A 19,572-nucleotide genomic window follows, 5' to 3' on the forward strand; every position below is an offset into this window, starting at 1 on the left:
GTGTTATCATAAAATCTCTTCTTTCTCATGATTCCCAATGAAATCAAACAAATGATAAAACTTAAATTGCAGAAAACGGCTCCTTAAAAGTAGTACTATTCAGCAAATCTTTGTATCCTAGTCCAGAGGAAGGAGTTTACATACCTTCAAGATGTCTTAATGAAGGGAAAATTGAATTGCATACTACAGGAAAATAGCAATAAAATGGAGCTCTTAAATGCATTTTTGTAGCAAAAAAAGTCAGAATGCAAGACCTCGGTTTATTATGGCACACAGCACAGCTCTGACTAAGTCAGGATGCTGATAGATGATCTTGGCCTGTTTGGGTCTTAAGGGCCTTGAAGTCAGGAGGATGGATGACTGCTTAACGAGAACAACATCACATTTTTGTACAAGACAAGAAATCTAGCTTGGCGCCAATTGACTGTGCTGCTTGCCTAAACTCAATATTCAGATCATGACTATTTAATTTACCTGTCAATGATTTACTCCTGATTTACATAACACCTGCTTGGCATCTCTATACAGTGCAGAGCAGCTGTTTTTTTTTTTTCCATGTGCTGTAGAAGGAGTTCTCTGAGCAGTGAAGAAACAGTATTTTTTCTAATCCTGTTTTTATTTCATTGCAGCATGCATGCTTTAATTGCTGTGGCTGGAAATCACGCAGTGACATGTGAAATGAAACCCATAAATATTCCAATATCTTGGCAGTCTCAGGATACTCCAAATTAAGATTGGAGAATCTAGTGTTAAACCTGCACATCAAATAAAAGAGGGAGAGAAAGGCAGATAATTGCAAAGCAGATATACTGCTAACACAGGGGGATGCAATTATAAATTTATAGAAAAGTGTGCTATTCAGAGCTTAGCTAATTATAAGGTTATATTTTATAATTTGGGGGAGTAATACATCCATTTAAGTTACAGAAATATTCCAAATCACTTACTTATTAAACAATATAATGTTTCGGACATGCTCTCTATCAACAAAAACAAAAATAGGTTTGACTTTGTTTTAATAACCTCTATTTGATATAAAATATTATCAACTTACTTTCCCTTGCTACAAAAGATCTATATCTAACACTTTGAGAAAAAATGAAATCTAGTTATCTATCTCACAAAAGATGAGATTAGTTGTGAGAAATGTTTTACAACAATCAACTCTGGTTTATATGACAACATTGTACAGTTCTTGTAACATAATAAACAACAGAATTTTTTCACAATTCTTAATTCACCATATTCTGAAAACTGTCTGTTTTGTGAGCTAGCTGTCATTTTAGATGACTCTTATTTATGTACACACTCAAAGAGAGATGGGGCAAGGTCTGAGGTAAACTACTTAATATGTTAGTATATGAAGAAAGATCAGCCCTCAAAGTCTCATCTGAATTGAATTGCCCTCCAAATCCTCATTTTCCAAATCATCTCCATTGTTGTGTGACTTGATCACATAAACCTTTGGGAGACAAAAAAATATTCAGACTGTAGCATCTCAGATGGGATTGAGTCAATCAGAGTATATAATTTTAGAATAAGCAGTGGACAGTCATATCAATATATTAGCAGTATTATATATTTCTATAAGTCATCTTGAGACAAACCATAGATGGAAGTTTCTATCCCACCCAGTTCCGCAGACATTCAGTCCCAAAGAAACACACAGAGGCTCATACTAATTGTAAAGTCTTCGGACTATTAGTTCAGGCTTACTGTTCACTAGCTCTTTCAACTTAAATTAACCCATAATTCTTATCTATGTTTAGTCATGTGGTTTGGTACCTTTTCTCAATAAGGCTTTCTCATCTTGCTTCCTCTATATCTGGCTGGCAACTGATTTTCTGCTTTTTTTCTTCCCAGAATTCTTACTCTGGTCACCATGCCTATACTTCCTGCCTGACTACTGGTCAATCAGTGTTTTGTTAAACTATTACGAGTGACAAATTTTTACAGTGTACAAGAGCATTAACCCACAGCACAAACTTTATGTGTTTGTCGTCTACTAGAAAACTTACAATAGAAAAGTAAGTCTGAAGGACTTGGTGTTTTTAAAGATTATTTTAAGTGCATGAGGTGATTCGAATAAGAATGCCTCCCACAGGTTTATATATTTTCTGGCTTAGTCCCTTGTTGGTGAACTCTTTGCAAATATTTGCGTGCCTTCTTCCCCATTTGTGAATGGTTTTGAAGGATTAGAAGGAGTATCCTTGTTGGAGTAGGTATGTTCTCGTTGAAGGAATCCTACAGATGGGAATGGGCTTTGAGATTTTGAAAGCCTATGCTAGGCCCAGTCTCCCCTCCCCTGCTCACTCTCTCCTTCCTCTCTCTCTCTCTCTCTCTCTCTCTCTCTCTCTCTCTCTCTCCCTGCTGTCAAAGGATCAGATATAAAATTCTCAGCTACTTCAGAATCATGTCCGCCTGTGTATCTCTGTCTCCCACCACTTATTATAAAGGAAAGGATTTAATTGCAGGATTGTAAATGTTGTCTTAGTCGTGGTGTCTCTTCTAAATAATGCACTATAGATAAACTAAATGTTATCATAGCACAGGATGACAACAGAGGGAGCTAATTAAGAAAATCAAGAAAGGTTTACTGGTAGGAAAGTTACCTCTATGGTCATGTTGTGGTTTGCATCTTCCATGCAGTACACATTGGAAACAGGTCTCCAGAAGTGTGTGTGAATGGCAATTCATGTCAGAGTACTTGAGAAAAAATTAGGGTTAGATGATGAGGACATGTCTACAAAGTCCCCAAAATAGAATTTGCAGCATTATAGAAAGAGGAAGAAAGACTTTCTTACCCTGTTGTCTGATTGTATTATAATGTAGCAGAAAAGTTCTCAACAGATGCAGCTGCCCTTGTAGTGGGCATCTCAGGCTTCAGACCATGAGTGTATCACACTGTGTCTATAAGTTAGCCAGAATGTGGCATTCAATTACAGCAATAAAAAAGATGGCAGGCCTTTAGATATGGAGTATATTATTATAATATTTTACCTAAGAGAAGAGTGTACATGATAGTACCAAACCCATTTTAAAAGAGCAAAACCTATTATATACTAATTATAATTTTAGTATGACATATTTTTCTGATCTACACAGATTAGAAGACAGACGTAATTATTTTATGACTATGTGATGGGCCATTTTATTGTGACTTATGTTTGTATTCTCTGAGGTAATTTTCTTATTTTCTCATGAAAAAATGCTAATTTGTGGATAAATAAGACTATATACAAACTATATACTCTATAAACTATGTGAACTATGCTCATGAACATGTGCATGCATGTAATATATAGATGTATGCCTTTCAAACCAAGAGAAATACTCATTCAATCCAGTGATTTCAAATTATACCAAACAAGCAATAAAAATAAACTCCAATTTCTAAACTATGCTATCATTATAAAATTATCAATAAATGATAAAATTTGATAAGAAATTATTAAATTTGATGATCTAATAAAAATGTTCTAATTGAAGAAGACATTCTGTCCTTAAAATAAGACTTACTGATAGTTTTACCTTTTGTTTTCTTTTGGCTTAGTTTTGTTGTGTTGTGTTTTGGATTCTTTTTCAAGGCAGGGTTTCTTTGTATAACACCCTATCTATCCTGGAACTAGCTCTTATAGACCAGGTTGGCTTCAAACTCAAAGAGATGTGCCTCCCTATGCTTCCCAAATTACTAGCATTAAAGTCAATTGCCACAACTGGCTAGCAATGTTCGCAGTTTTATCACATTTACCTTGGACATATTGTTATTATTTTATACAATACATATATATGTGTGTGTGTATGCACATATATAGTACACACACACATATACAATTAGGTACAACATATATATACAGTATAATAGTGTGTGTGTGTTCATGTTTATGAATGTGCTATTTGCATTAAATATATATGACTGCTTAGTTACAATTCTCACTGCTATTATACACACACACACACACACACACACACACACACACACAACAAAAGCAACACGATGTATTGAAAACTTATTTGTACCAAAGGTTTAAAGCTTCAGGTCATCATGTAGTTTTTAAACTTCAGTAGACATTCAATTTATTTAATTACAATGTAGAAGCAGATGCAATTGATATGATAAAGTTTTCCAAAATTATAATGTTAAACATTAATTCTTTTAAAGTTTGGCAAAAAATGCTGCTATCGTGTCTATAGAATATTATTTCTTTTCTAGCACACAAGAGTTAGTCTTTTACCCTAAACTTATTTTTACAAAAAAAAAAAATTGCCACTGTGGATAACAAATTAATTCTAACTGTAATTGAATTTAGAATAGACACCTATCGTGGTAAACAACATTGTTCTTGGTGTTAGTAAACCTGTTTGAGCTTTGTTTGGTTTTATAGGCTCACTCAAAACAGTGAGCCTATAAAATTAATAAAAGAATGATGACAGAGGGAACCTGCTGCTTCACATATGAAGCTAAGATTGACCACCTGATAATGTAACAAGCCTTAAATTTTCTTTTTCAAAACCTATGAAAAAAAGATGTTTCATCTCTCCCAAAGACAGTGTGAGCATCTTCAGCAGTTGATTCTATGTGACAATTTTTTTTTGTTAAAGATTGGTCTAATATGATTCAAGGTGACCAACCAAATAAGGCCTTACATTGTTCTGGCTGATAATTGATTTGATTTTTGCAAGCCAATTAATCCATTATTTTCATTAACATTAAGTTCATAAAAGGCTAAGTAGGATTTACAGAATCTTAAGAACACTGAACTAAGTACCATAAATGCAATTATCAAAAGAATGACAACAATAACTCTCATTTGGGTAATAGAGAAGAAATGCCTTTATGAAAACATAATGACAGCAACAAAACCATTGCTGTAGCAGTATTTGTGAGAGTCTGAATGCCACTCACATTGTTGTCACCTCTATCATGGCTCTTGGAATGTGATTGTCAAGAAGATACCTACAGGCTTATTTACTAGTCTGGTCCACAAAGTTCACACAGAAATAGCAATTAAATATCACTTAGAAGACACTAAACAGTTTGCCCACAACAAAAACAAATCAAAACATTAAAAATAAAACTTGAATCCTAAATGTCCAACTATGAAAATTGACATTCATGGGGGGAAAATCTCATCTCAAAAATCATTTAGATATTGGAGGTAAAGCCATTTTTGATAGGAAATCTTGTTCATGTGTTTCACTATATAGAGTAATTATTCTCCTGTGGAAAGCATTAGAACTTGGAAAATTAGGGGAGGGAGTAGGGTGAATGCCTCCAGAAAGGAAAGATGTGTAAACAAAGAACAGTGGTATGCCTTTGAGCTTGTTTTCCTGCTTTTCTCTTTCCATTCTCTGTCACTTACGGACTCTTCATTTACAGATAGTCTCTCTTTTAAATCAGCTAGTTTACTTTCTCCAAATGTGTTTATTGTAAATCATTCCATTTAAACCATTTTGGAGCCTAACCTCGATGTATGCTTTACAGATCTATTTTAAATTCTCATGATGATTGGTTGATGTCAGTGCATCAACACAGAAATAAAACAGATAGGTGAGTTTGCTGAAAAATCAAAGTTCAGTTTCACCTTAAATGTTTAGCAGGAATCTGCAAGAGCCAGGAGAGTTCACTAATGGGAGAGCTGAATCCACTGGAATACAGAAACATGGGAAGGATTGCTTCTGATGCAGTCACTGTCTCTGCAAAAGTGGCTCTAGCTGGAAATCGCTTTGGGGAGGTTCATCCAGGAATGCAGTGTAGATCAATAGCCTTGAAAGAGTAAAAGAATTGGGAAGGAGAAGGGAGAATTTCCATGCAGGTGCCTAAGGCTTTGAGACTCTACCCAGTCAGTCCTGGAATTGGTAGGTACCCTAAAAGTTGCCAGGGGTCCAAATAAGGTGGGTGAGCTTTAAGTTTGTGATTTGACAGTACAGATTGCAGAGGCATGCCATTCACCAAGAAAGCTACTCTGGTGTGGTTTGATGGTACAGATTGCAGAGGTGTAGCATTCACCAAGAAAGCTACTCTGGGCAAAGCCAGCACTCCCAGCAGCTTAGGAGAGGAGCGCAAAAGTGCTGAAATGTAGGTGAAATGCTCAGTATCTACAGTGAACAGAGTGCTCAGTCAGTCTTCACTCAGGACTTCACCAGAGATGGGTATACAATGTCCACGTATGATCATGAAATGATATGACACTTCTCTACTTGGCCTTTCAAAAGGGTAAGCACTATAGTGCCTTCCTTTCCTAGGTCTTCCTTCATCTCTTCGCTATTTTCTGGCTTCTGAATTCTTAGTGTAGAGGACTGCAAACTCCAAAGAGTGTTTCTAAAAACACAATTCTTCAGTGAAAGGAATGTAAAATAAATTAAACCCCAACAGTATTATTATACAGTGTTCCTCCTTAAAGTGTCCCTTTTTACCCCTAAATCATGTCTCATTGATGGTTTCAAAGGGAAGATGGTGAGATTTATTGTACATTTTTCTGTGAATTGTTGTGTTTTTATTTTATTTTTAAAAGAACTGTAGTGCCATGTTCTTTTAAATCTATCAACATGGATGCTTATTCAAGGCTATTGCTTTCTGAAATGAGATGATGAAAATTAAATGTTATTTGAAAGTTTAGTCCTCTAAAATATATTTAATGTCTTAAAAATAAAAGCAACACTTGGGAATTCAGTACTATTTGCTAAGTAGTCTCCTTCCAAATACCAAAGTCCCACAAATGCTAGAAAGAAAAAAAGCACAGTATCACAGAAGGGCTAAATATAAACCCTAATTGACATTAGTAGTCTGACACATATAAATTATCACTTTATAAATCTTTCTAAATAATAATTTAATAGATTTTTAAATTATGAAGGCATCAATACATGTGCATTGTTTTAAATAACAGCATCCCTTCCAAAGCCATGTCAAATTATAGAAGACTAATTTGTGTAACAGGAGAAAAATATCGTATTACATTCATAACTTTGAACTTTACACATAAATATTAATGAGGGGTGTCCTTTTTTCCATTCAGAGAAAGCCAATATTTGCTTTAATGCTACTTACTTAGAAAGCAGGGCATCATCATGTCACCCTCATCAACCAAAGCGTTTATTAATCTCACAGGCAATGTTTTTCTTCTAGGTTCATCAGGTGTCAGGCTCAACGTTTCTCACCATGGCAGACTGCAATAGATAAAACGGAGTCTAATTTACAAATGATAGACACTGTGCAAGGCACAGGGATCTGTCTTCTGATTTAGTGTGCATAATTTAGAGCCTAGGCCAGGCTAGACAGTGATGAAGGTATTTATATATGCAAAATGGATCTTTACTATTCTAGAATGCACTGACAGAGAGGTGATTGACTCCATCTTCAGTTTTAGGCCTGTTGACCCAATACCCAAGTCTATGAAGGTCACTGATCCATGGACATCAATTTCACAATTTCTCTCAAACCCTCCAGGTGTCACCGTCATCCTTATACTGCACCTATTGTCTGTGCTTGATTAAGATACTCGGAATGTTTTGTATTTTAATCTTGCTATTTTTCCAGAACCTGGGATGACTCCTACCATTTTCTGTTCACCACCACCAGCTTCATTAAAATATCATCATACAAGTAACTCAGACTGCTCAGTCAGGCTCCCACACCAGAAATGGGTACTCAATACTTTTATCAAGCTCTCCCCATTTTCCTGAAGTATGACATCCCTAAATAGTTCTTCCTCTGTTCTCAACTCTTTCCTCACATACAACTGATGACCAATTTCAACTGGAAAGAAGTAGCAAACATGGCTGGAAAATTCATCTTGTTCACACCACCCAATTAATAAAGAAACCTGTGTGCCTTCCTTTGCCTTTCTCCTTTTCTTCTTCTCCAGGACTGCTTCCTTGCCTTCGGCTTTCAGTCTTTCCTTCCCAGTCTTTCCAAGACCTTTTCTTCTCTTCTATGCATAGGGTTGTTTCTCTCCCTCAGAGCATGGGTTTTGCTGACTATAATTCTCTCACTTTCCCCTAGTTCATTCTCACTGTACTCCTTAACATGCAAGAAAGTCATAATCTGTCATGTCCATTAATTAACCGTAAAGCAAATTTTCTCTTACCTTTACATCTTTTAACAACTACATACTAGTTTACACTTCTGTCTAAACAAGGTTCTTAAATGTATCACCTCTGATCCACTTAAATATATCCTTTCCCCTGTGGTGGTTTCAGTAAGAATCCTCACATAAGCAAATATTTGAATACTTGAACACTAGAGAGTCAAACTGTTTGAAAGAATCGCAAGGTTTAAACAAGCTATGGCTTTGGTGAAGGTGGTGTGCCAGTGGGGTTGGCCTTATAGGTTTCACAAACCTGTGCCAGACCTAGTCTAAATCTCCCTGCCTGCTGATCTGGATGCAGTGCTCAGCTACTGTTCCAGTCACCAGGATATATACCATGATGATAATGGTTTGACACTTTGAAACTATAGTCAAGTCCGCAGTTAAATGCTTCTGTGTATAGTAATTGCCTTGGTCATGGTATCTCTTTACAATATTAGCGCACTAAGTAAGACCCTGCCCAAGACATCTGTTATGCTTTACAATTTTTTACCTAAGATTTCATGTCCCTGACACTTGATCACCCATAGGACAGTACAGATGCCTCCATACGAAGCAGAGCCTAATAGAAAGTCATTAAGCCACACTCCATAGAAATATATTCATCTTTGCTTGCTCTCTCTCTAGAATGGGATATTATGTATATGACAGTCTCCTTTAGTGGTGTGAGACAATGGTCTGTATTCTGTCAATTATATTTTAAATAAACGCTGATTGGCCAGTAGCCAAGGAGCAAAAATAGGTGGGACCACTAGACAGGAAGTAGAGGCGGGTCAAGGAGAACAGGAGAATTATGGAAAGAGGAAAGCGTTGTCTGCAGTCCTATCCCAGCCATAGAAGAAGCAAGATGTGACTACCCTGCCGCATAAGGTACCAAGCCACTTGGCTAACACAGATAAAAATAATGGGCTAATATAAGTTGTAAGAGTTAATAAGAAGCCTGAGATACTAGGCCAATCAGTTTATAACTAATGTAAACATCTGTGTGATTTCTTTAGGACTTAACGATTGTGGGAACTGGGCAGGACAAAAAACTCATACAACATCCTGTGCTTGAACTATACTGTGTACAGCTATTTTCTTTCTGATTTCAACACCATAATCTACCTCAGCCAAGAGAACCATTTTTGAGACTCCAACTTTGGATTTCCACCTCCAAAACTGTAAGTTCAATGAACCTGAAGGACCCCCGCAGTGGGCAGCCTTTCAGTCTGGGGAGACCCTCCCAAGGAACAGTGAGACCACTCTTCGGATGCAAACAGCAAGAGGCTTTATTCAGATACACAGGTACCTGGGGCATCCTAGTCTCTAGTAAGACTAGTGCGCCTACAGGCTGGGGTAGTGAGCTTTTATAGGATTTGGGGAGCAAGAAGCGCAGTTACAGAAGCAAGATGCATGGTTACAATATTCTGATTGGACAACTCAAATAAGGCCAGGTTCAACTCAGGGACAATTACGGGGAATCTTAAGTAATCAGATAAAATTGGCTAACTATCTAGGGTGTAAACGGTTTTTCTTACTCAGTTTCCCCTTTTTCTATTTGGTTCCTCATAACAGGGGCCAGGTAGCCAACCGCAGATATCCTGCCTGGCCCTCCACCCTTGCCTTGTGGTTGAACTTCCTTGTCCTAGTTTAACTTAAGAGTTTTAAGTTCAAGCCTTGCAAAATGGCGTTACTGCTGCTTAGCTTTCATCTATTCTGGGTGGGGGTCTTTCAAACCTTTCTTCTTTATGAAGTTTCTAGGTTGACTGTTTTGATATATCTTTATCAAATAAGCTAAAACTTTATTAAACTGTTCTTTCAACAAATATCAGTCATCTTCAGAGTTCCAAGTAAGGAAGGAATCTTGAATATTCTCCTAGAATATCATATAAGCAAATCATCTTTTCTTGCATGGTCCCCACTCTGCTTCTACCACATCACATTTTCCTGATTATTTTTTCCTCTATTACTGCTTTTCTTCTTATCCCTAGTTTTTATTCCTCAGATAGTCCATCAATGATGATATATTTCTAGAGTTATGCACCTATTTCTTTCTTATTCATGAAGTTTCTTGCCATTGACTCATAGTTTTAAAGAATATTTGGGTAGGAACAGGTTGTAAATTATATTTCTTTTCAAGTTGTTTCTTCTAAACTCCAGACTACTATCCAATTATATATTTCACTTTTCTTATTGTTTTTGGTGATAAAATTTAACATTCCATTAATATTATAAGAAATGATAAGGGACAATCATGATCAGATTATTTGAATGTTTTCTTCTGGGCATCTGCCAAGGGAACCAGTATTGTTTTACATGTAAGTTAATTTGCCAAACAAAGTGCACACTAAGATTTACATCAGAAATTAAATAAATTTGTGATGGAGGTTGGTAGTTTTGCTCGGCTTGTGAGTTAACAAACCTGACTTCATTTGCTTCTTCAGTAATGAAAAAGAAGGCTACTGGGAGCTAGGCAGAGGATCACAAACCTGTAAGCATGAAATTTGGGATGCTGCAGCATGAAGGTCACAAGTTTGAAGCCACATTGAATTACATTAGAAAACTCTATCTCCAAAATACAAGGTTGGGAGATTAGGTATGTAGAGGTGTTTGTTCAGCATACCAGCCATTGATTCTTTCTACAGACTAGTACAAAAAAGCAAATAAAAACTGGTCAGTGTATTAAAAACAAGGAACTGCATTATTCAGAGTGATGGCCTGTTGTGGGATATTTTTTCAGACATATTTCTAGGTGTATGGTGGAATGCTTGCTAAGAAAATTGGGGTGGAGATATGTCATATGCAGAAAGCTAGGGTTAAGGGCAGGAAATTTTTTCATAGGAGGTGCATTAGTTGGTCGTATCAGAATCGAGGATAGGAGGCTCAGAGTCATAGGAAAAGAGCTGTTAGTACTAGGGTTTTTAGCATGAAGTTTATGGTGTAGAGTTCTGGATTGTTAAAGTCATGGAATGGGTCTAAAAATAGAATTGTTGAAAGGGCATTTATTAGGATAATATTTATATATTCGGCTATGAAGAATAGGGCGAAAGGTCCAGCGGCATACTCTATGTTGAACCCTGAAACTAATTCTGTAAAATGTATTGTTGTGACTGGTTTAACAAGAGGCTAGATGGCCGGTATAGGTGGGATTTCTGGGGAGAAAAAGAAAGAGGAAGAGGAACTAGGCATGTGAGAGATGCCAGGAGACATAGAAGAAGCAGGATAGGTAGTACTTGTCAGGATGAAAATCAAGAAAATGGGTTAATTTAAGATATAAGAACTAGTTAGGAACAAGACTAAGCTAAGGTAAAGATTTCATCATTAATAATAAGCATCTGTGTCAATATTTGGGATCTGGCTGGTCGGATATAAAAAGATTTGTTACATATGGCATCCAACATGGAAGCTTGAATATCCAAACATAGAGTATGAGGAAACTAATAAAAGTTCTGTACAAGGAGCTGGATGTAGATTCCTAGTCCCACAGTCTCTCAGGTGGGCTGGTTCTTGATGATGTACAGAGATGCATTTCCCAGCCACTTCCTATGGGTTTGAGCCAGCTGCCAGGGCCATGTGCTTAGCCAAGGCACACAGCAACTGAGATGTCAGTTTAAGATTTGTCTCATAAGGTCAGAGACTACTATAGGCACTTAGTAAAGCCAGGTCCAGACATCACACACACACTCACACACACACACACACACACACACACAAAAATACTCTGAATGAATACAGTGTGTTTAAAAATGTGCTTAGATGCTAAAGAAAAAAGAAAATGGGTATATACTGTTATAGAAAAATAGTTTAAAAATAATAAAGTCTTTAAAGAAAGAGTAAGTATAAAAATTATAAGGCATGTAAAGATGGAAAATACACAAGGTGTCTGGATCCTGTATGGTGCTTTGTTGACTTTGAATTTTTAAAATGCTAATGTGCAATAACCAATAACTTCTGGGAAACATTTGATTATGGAAACTGCTAAAATAAACCAACATATATTTTAAGAATCTGTTACCTTAAAAATGGAAGTCAGAGAGTTGCTGAGGAATCCCATCAGGACAGGTGAGTGTGTGCTACCCAGGGACGGACTGTCCCGGAAGAGAGCACAAACCCCCTCCCCCAGCTCCTTCTGCAGGGCTGTCTTTCTTTCGCACGACCCAGCACCCCCAGCACCCCTCCCCAACCCTGCCCTGCTGTGAGCTAGGACCAGTGCTCAACTACAGTCTTAAGCTCCTAAACTAAGGCGACCCACCCAGAGCGGTGAGTGCCTGCCAGCCAGGCAGGCCTCAGGGTCCCCTGTAAGGGAGTCTGGCACCTTCAGCTCCCGCACCAGGCTTCCTGCGCACTCCTGGATACCCCCCCCCTGCTCCATTCATCCTGTTGGACCTGGATCATTGGGCTACCTGCGGCCCTGTTTAGTTGCTGAGGAATCCCATCAGGACGGTTGCGGAGGAATCCCATCTGGACTGGAACGGTTCCTGCTTCTACACTGAAGAGATATACCCTGAGAGTCAATCACAGCAAAGTCTGGACCAAGAGACCAGGCCTCTCCTGGCTCCATTTGAAGGAAGAGATGGGAAGGCGCCAATACATGAATTCCTCCAACAATCTGAAAGGCAACATGACACCACCAGAAACCAGGGATCCCGAAATAAGAAGAATTGTACACCCTACTCCTGAAGAAATAGAAGAAATCGACTCAAAAGTGAACTATATGAAAATAATAGAGGACCTTAAACAGGAGGTGAAAAACTGCCATAAACAATTAGAGATTACAAACAAAAAGGTAGAGGAAATGAATAAATCGCTCAAAGACACGCAAGAAAACCAAGAGAAACAAGAAAAAGCAATCAAACAAGTTAGGGAAGTGGTTCAAGACATGAAGAATGAAATGGAAGCAATGAAGAAAGCACAAACCGAGGGAAGAATGGAGATGGAAAATCTGGGTAAACGAACAGGAATGACAGAAACAAGTACTAACAACAGATTACAAGAGATAGAAGAGAGAATATCAGACACTGAAGATACCATAGAAAAAATAAACACACTGATCAAAGAAAACAGCAAAACCAACAAATTCTCATCACAAAACATTCAGGAAATTTGGGACACAATAAAAAGACCAAACCTAAGAATAATTGGAGTAGAAGAAGGAGAAGAAGTGCAGCTCAACGGTACAGAAAATATACATAATAAAATTATAGAAGAAAACTTTCCCAACCTGAAGAAAGAGGTACCAATGAAGGTTCAAGAAGCATACAGAACACCAAATAGGCTGGATCAAAAAAAAACATCCCCTCGCCATATAATAATCAAAACACAAAATACACAGAATAAAGAAAGAATATTAAGAGCCGCAAAGGAAAAAGGCCAAGTTACTTATAAAGGTAAACCTATCAGACTTACACCTGACTTCTCTATGGAAACCATGAAAGCCAGAAGGTCCTGGATAGATGTACTGCAAAAACTAAGAGATCATGGATGCAAGCCCAGACTCCTATATCCAGCCAAGCTTTCGTTCACTATAAATGGAGAAAACAAAATTTTCCAGGATAAAAACAAATTCAAACAATACGTAGCCACAAATCCAGCCTTACAGAAAATTATAGAAGGAAAATCACTAACCAAGGAGTCCAACAATGCCCACAATAACTCAGACATCTAGAGACCCTTCACCAACACAAAACAAAGAAGGGAAACACACAAACTCTAACACTAAAAAAAAATGACCAGAGTTAACAACCACTGGTCATTAATATCACTTAATGTCAATTGACTCAACTCACCTATAAAAAGGCACAGGCTAAGAGATTGGATACGAATACAGCATCCAACATTCTGCTGTCTACAAGAAACACACCTCAACCACAAAGACAGGCACCTACTCAGAGTAAAGGGCTGGGAAAAGGCTTATCAAGCAAATGGTCCTAAGAAACAAGCAGGTGTGGCCATACTAATTTCTAACAAAGTTGACTTCAAACTTAAATCAATCAGAAGAGATGGAGAGGGACATTTTATACTCATAACAGGAACAATTCATCAAGATGCAGTCTCAATCCTGAATATCTATGCCCCGAATATAAAAGCGCCCACGTATGTAAAAGAAACATTACTAAAACTCACGGCAGCCATCAAACCACACACACTAATAGTAGGAGACTTCAACACTCCTCTCTCACCAATGGACAGGTCAATCAAACAGAAACCTAACAGAGAAATTAGAGAATTAATGGAGGTAATGAAGCAAATGGACTTAACAGACATCTATAGATTATTCCACCCGAAGAGGAAAGAATATACCTTCTTCTCTGCAGCTCATGGAACCTTCTCGAAAATTGACCACATACTCGGTAACAAAGCTAACTTCCACAGTTACAAAAAAATATTAGTAACCACCTGTGTCTTATCAGATCACCATGGATTAAAGTTAGAATTCAACAACAATGCTACCCCCAGAAAGTCTACAAACTCATGGAAACTGAACAATCAACTTCTGAACCATACCTGGATTAAGGAAGAAATAAAGAAAGAAATTAAAGTCTTCCTTGAATTCAATGAAAATAAAGAAACAACGTACTCGAATTTATGGGACACTATGAAAGCAGTGCTAAGAGGAAAGTTCATCGCACTAAGTGCCCACTTAAAGAAAACAGAGAAAGCACATATTGAAGACTTAACAGCCCACCTGAAAGCTCTAGAAAAAAAAGAAGCAGACTCACCTAGGAGGAGTAGAAGACTGGAAATCATAAAACTGAGGGCTGAAATCAACAAAATAGAAACACAGAAAACAATCCAAAGAATCAATGAAACAAAAAGCTGGTTCCTGGAGAAAATCAACAAGATTGATAAACCCCTATCGAAACTAATCAAACGGCAGAGAGAGAATACGCAAATTAATAAGATCAGAAATGAAAAGGGGGACATAACCACAGACACAGAGGAAATTCAGAGAATCATCAGATCATATTACAAAAGCCTGTATAACACAAAACTGGAAAATGTGAAAGAAATGGACACTTTTTTAGATAAATACCATATACCAAAGTTACACCAGGACCAGGTGAACAATCTAAACAGACCTGTTGGTCGCGAAGAATTAGAAGCTGTTATCAAAAACCTCCCTACCAAAAAAAGCCCAGGACCAGATGGTTTCAATGCGGAATTCTACCAGAACTTCCAAGAAGAGCTAATACCCATACTCCTTAATGTATTCCACAATATAGAAACAGAAGGGTCATTACCTAATTCCTTTTATGAAGCTACAGTTACTCTGATACCAAAACCACACAAAGACTCAACCAGGAAAGAGAATTACAGGCCAATCTCACTCATGAACATCGACGCAAAAATCCTCAACAAAATACTGGCAAACCGAATCCAAGAACACATTAGGAAAATTATCCATTATGATCAAGTAGGCTTCATTCCTGAGATGCAGGGCTGGTTCAACATACGAAAATCTATCAATGTAATCCAGCATATAAATAAACTGAAGGAAAATAACCATATGATCATCTCATTAGATGCTGAAAAAGCATTCGACAAAATTCAACATCCATTTATGTTAAAAGTCTTGGAGAGATTAGGGATACGAGGGTCATACCTAAATATAATAAAAGCTATATACAGCAAGCCGACAGCTAACATCAAATTAAATGGAGAGAAACTCAAAGCCATCCCGCTTAACTCAGGAACACGACAAGGATGTCCACTCTCTCCATACCTCTTCAATATAGTACTTGAAGTTCTAGCAATAGCAATAAGACAACATAATGGGATCAAGGGGATTCGAATTGGAAAGGAAGAAGTTAAACTTTCGTTATTCGCAGATGATATGATAGTGTACTTAGGCGACCCCCAAAACTCCACCAAAGAACTTTTACAGCTGATAAACAGCTTTAGTAATGTGGCAGGATACAAGATCAACTCCAAAAAATCAGTCGCCCTCTTATACACAAAGGATAGGGAAGCAGAGAGGGAAATCAGAGAAGCTTCACCATTCATGATAGCCACAAACAGCATTAAATATCTTGGGGTAAATCTAACCAAGGAAGTGAAAGATCTATTTGACAAGAACTTTAAGGCATTGAAGAAAGAAATTGAAGAGGATACCAAAAAATGGATGGATCTACCTTGCTCTTGGATTGGGAGGATCAACATAGTAAAAATGGCAATTCTACCTAAGGCAATTTATAGATTCAATGCAATCCCCATCAAGATCCCATCAAAATTCTTCACAGATCTTGAGAGGACAATAATCAACTTTATATGGAAAAACAAAAAACCCTGGATAGCCAAAACAATCCTATACAATAAAGGATCTTCTGGAGGCATAACCATCCCTGACTTCAAACTCTATTACAGAGCTACAGTAATGAAAACAGTGTGGTACTGGCATAAAAACAGAGAAGTCGACCAATGGAATCGTATAGAAGACCCGGATTTTAACCCACAAACCTATGAACACCTCATTTTTGATAAAGGAGCTAAAAGTATGCAGTGGAAGAAAGAAAGCATCTTCAACAAATGGTGCTGGCACAACTGGATGTCAACCTGTAGAAGAATGAAAATAGACCCACATCTTTCACCGTGCACAAAACTCAAGTCCAAATGGATTAAAGACCTCAATATCAGCCCGAACACACTGAAAAGGATAGAAGAGATAGTGGGAAATACCCTACAACAGATGGGCACAGGAGATCGCTTCCAATGTATAACCCCAGAAGCACAGACATTAAGAGCAACATTGAATAAATGGGACCTACTAAAACTGAGAAGCTTCTGCAAAGCAAAGGACACTGTCACTAAGACACAAAGGCAACCTACTGACTGGGAGAAGATCTTCACCAACCCCGCAACAGACAAAGGTCTGATCTCCAAAATATATAGAGAACTCAAGAAACTAGACTTTAAAATGCTAATTAACCCACTTAAAAAATGGGGCACTGATCTGAACAGAGAATTCTCAACAGAAGAAGTTCAAATGGCCAAAAGACACTTAAGGTCATGCTCAACTTCCTTAGCAATCAGGGAAATGCAAATCAAAACAACCTTGAGATATCATCTTACACCTGTGAGAATGGCTAAAGTCAAAAACACCAACGATAACCTTTGCTGGAGAGGTTGTGGAGGAAGGGGTACCCTCATCCATTGCTGGGGCGAATGCAATCTTGTGCAACCACTATGGAAGTCAGTGTTTCAGTTTCTTAGGAAATTCGGGATCAACCTACCCCTGGACCCAGCAATACCACTCTTGGTAATATACCCAAGAAATGCCCTATCATATGACAAAAGCATTTGTTCAACTATGTTCACAGCAGTATTATTTGTAATAGCCAGAACCTGGAAACAACCTAGATGCCCTTCAATGGAAGAATGGATGAAGAAAGTATGGAATATCTACACATTAGAGTACTACTCAGCAGTAAAAAACAATGACTTCTCGAATTTTGCATGCAAATGGATGGAAATAGAAAACACTATCCTGAGTGAGGTATCCCAGACCCAAAAAGATGAACATGGGATGTACTCACTCATAATTGGTTTCTAGCCATAAATAAGGGTCACGGAGTCTACAATAGGTGAATCTAAAGAAGCTAAGTAAGAAGGGGAACCCAAGGAAAAACATATAGTTATCCTCTTGGCTAAGGGAAGTAGACAAAATTGCCGGGGAGAAAATTGGGATCTTGGGGTGGGGTGGGTTGGGGGTAAGGGGAGATGGGGAGAGAAAAGTTAGAAGGGAAGGAGGTCGGGCCTTGGGAAAGCAGGAGGACTGGGATAAAGGAAGGTTGGACAGGGGAGCACGGAACCACAATTCTTAGTTAAGGGAACCACTTTAGGGTTGTCAAGAGTCCTGACCCTAGAGGGGCTCCCAGGTGCCCAAGCTGAGGTCCCCAGTTAGTTCCTTGGGCAGTTGAGAATAGGGAACCTGAAATGACCCTATCCTTGAGCAATACTGACGAATATCTTGCATATCATCATAGAACCTTCATCTGGTGATGGATGGAGATAGAGACAGAGACCCACACTGGAGCACTGGACTGAGCTCCCAAAGTCCCAATGAGGAGCAGAAGGAGGGAGAACATGAGCAAAGAAGTCGGGACCACGAGGGATGCACCCACCCACTGAGACAGTGGAGCTGATCTATTGAGAGCTCACCAAGACCAGCTGGACTGTGAGTGAAAAAGCATGGGATAAAACTGGACTCTCTGAACATGGCGAACTATGAGTGCTGATGAGACGCAAAGGACAATGGCATGGGGGTTTGATCCTACGTAATGTGCTGGCTTTGTGGGAGCCCAGCCAGTTTGGATGTTCACCTTCCTAGATATGGATGGAGGTGGGAGGTCCTAGGTCTTACCGCAGGGCAGAAAACCCTGACTGCTCTTTGGACTGGAGAGGGAGGGGGAAAGGAGTGGGGGGAGGGGGAGAAGGGTGGGAGGAGGGGGCGTAGAGGGGGAGGAGGGGGAGGGAAATGGGAGGCTGGGAGGAGGTGGAAACTTGTTTTTTTTTTTCTCCTTTTCTCAATAAAAAAAAATGGAAGTCAGAAATGTGTTGTATTGGGGTAGAAGTTAAACCTGTATTTCCACAGGAAACAAAAAGTTATGAATCTCTTCAAAATTAATATAGAACAGATTTGATCAGGGGAGACCTCCAGAGGATCTTGGCTACAGACATGAAGGAAAAAAAAATCCAGTGTTGTAATTAATATAGTTTTGTGTGACTGTTCATATCTGGGTGGCCAGGAAACCACTAGTTTCAAATACTTTGCATTGGTGTTGATTTTTGTATACTTATACAAATTTAAGATTATTTTTGTTAGAAAATACTATTTATATGTTTCTACTCTTGTTTAAGGTATTTTACCTATGAAGCTCCTTCAAAAGGTAAAATTCTAGTCCTTGAAAGCTATTACTATAAATCATTTAGGATAATTAAGAAACACTGGTTTGTAGTTAGTTATCTATAATAAAACTTGTAGTCATTTTAGGTATGTTTTAAAGGTCATATATAAATATATTTTAGATTTATAGATGGTTTTCAAACATTTAGAAATGTTTTAATAACATAAGACTTTTTGTGACAAGGAGACACGTCTGCTCCTAGCAGCACCAATTGCCTTCAAAAAAGGATGATGGGCATTTAAAACATCCATGCGGACTTTGTTTTCAATGTGGCAAAGCTAGCCATTTGAACAAAACAATTGCCTTGACCTGAACTCTCAACAGTATGTTATCCAAACTTGCTAAGAAGGACACAAAAGAAAGTTACTGCCAAAGTTTGTTAGACAAGCAGGACATCCTTTAAAATTCCTGTTTCATGGAAAAGTCTGTCAGTTAATCAAAGCCTGTAGACCAAAGATGTGTGCCCCAGCATTACAGAGGAACTGTGGGTGACTGCCCATGCTGCCAGCTGTCTCTGTCATTTTTATAGTTTTGGAACTTGTTTTCCTTTACTTCCTATTCACTCGGGTAATATTATATTTTTCTTAGGTCTCTGA

The sequence above is a fragment of the Microtus oregoni genome, unplaced genomic scaffold, assembly GCF_018167655.1.
Source record: "Microtus oregoni isolate MIOR12 unplaced genomic scaffold, Mior012 000017F_ref0000208, whole genome shotgun sequence".
NCBI lineage: Eukaryota > Metazoa > Chordata > Mammalia > Rodentia > Cricetidae > Microtus > Microtus oregoni.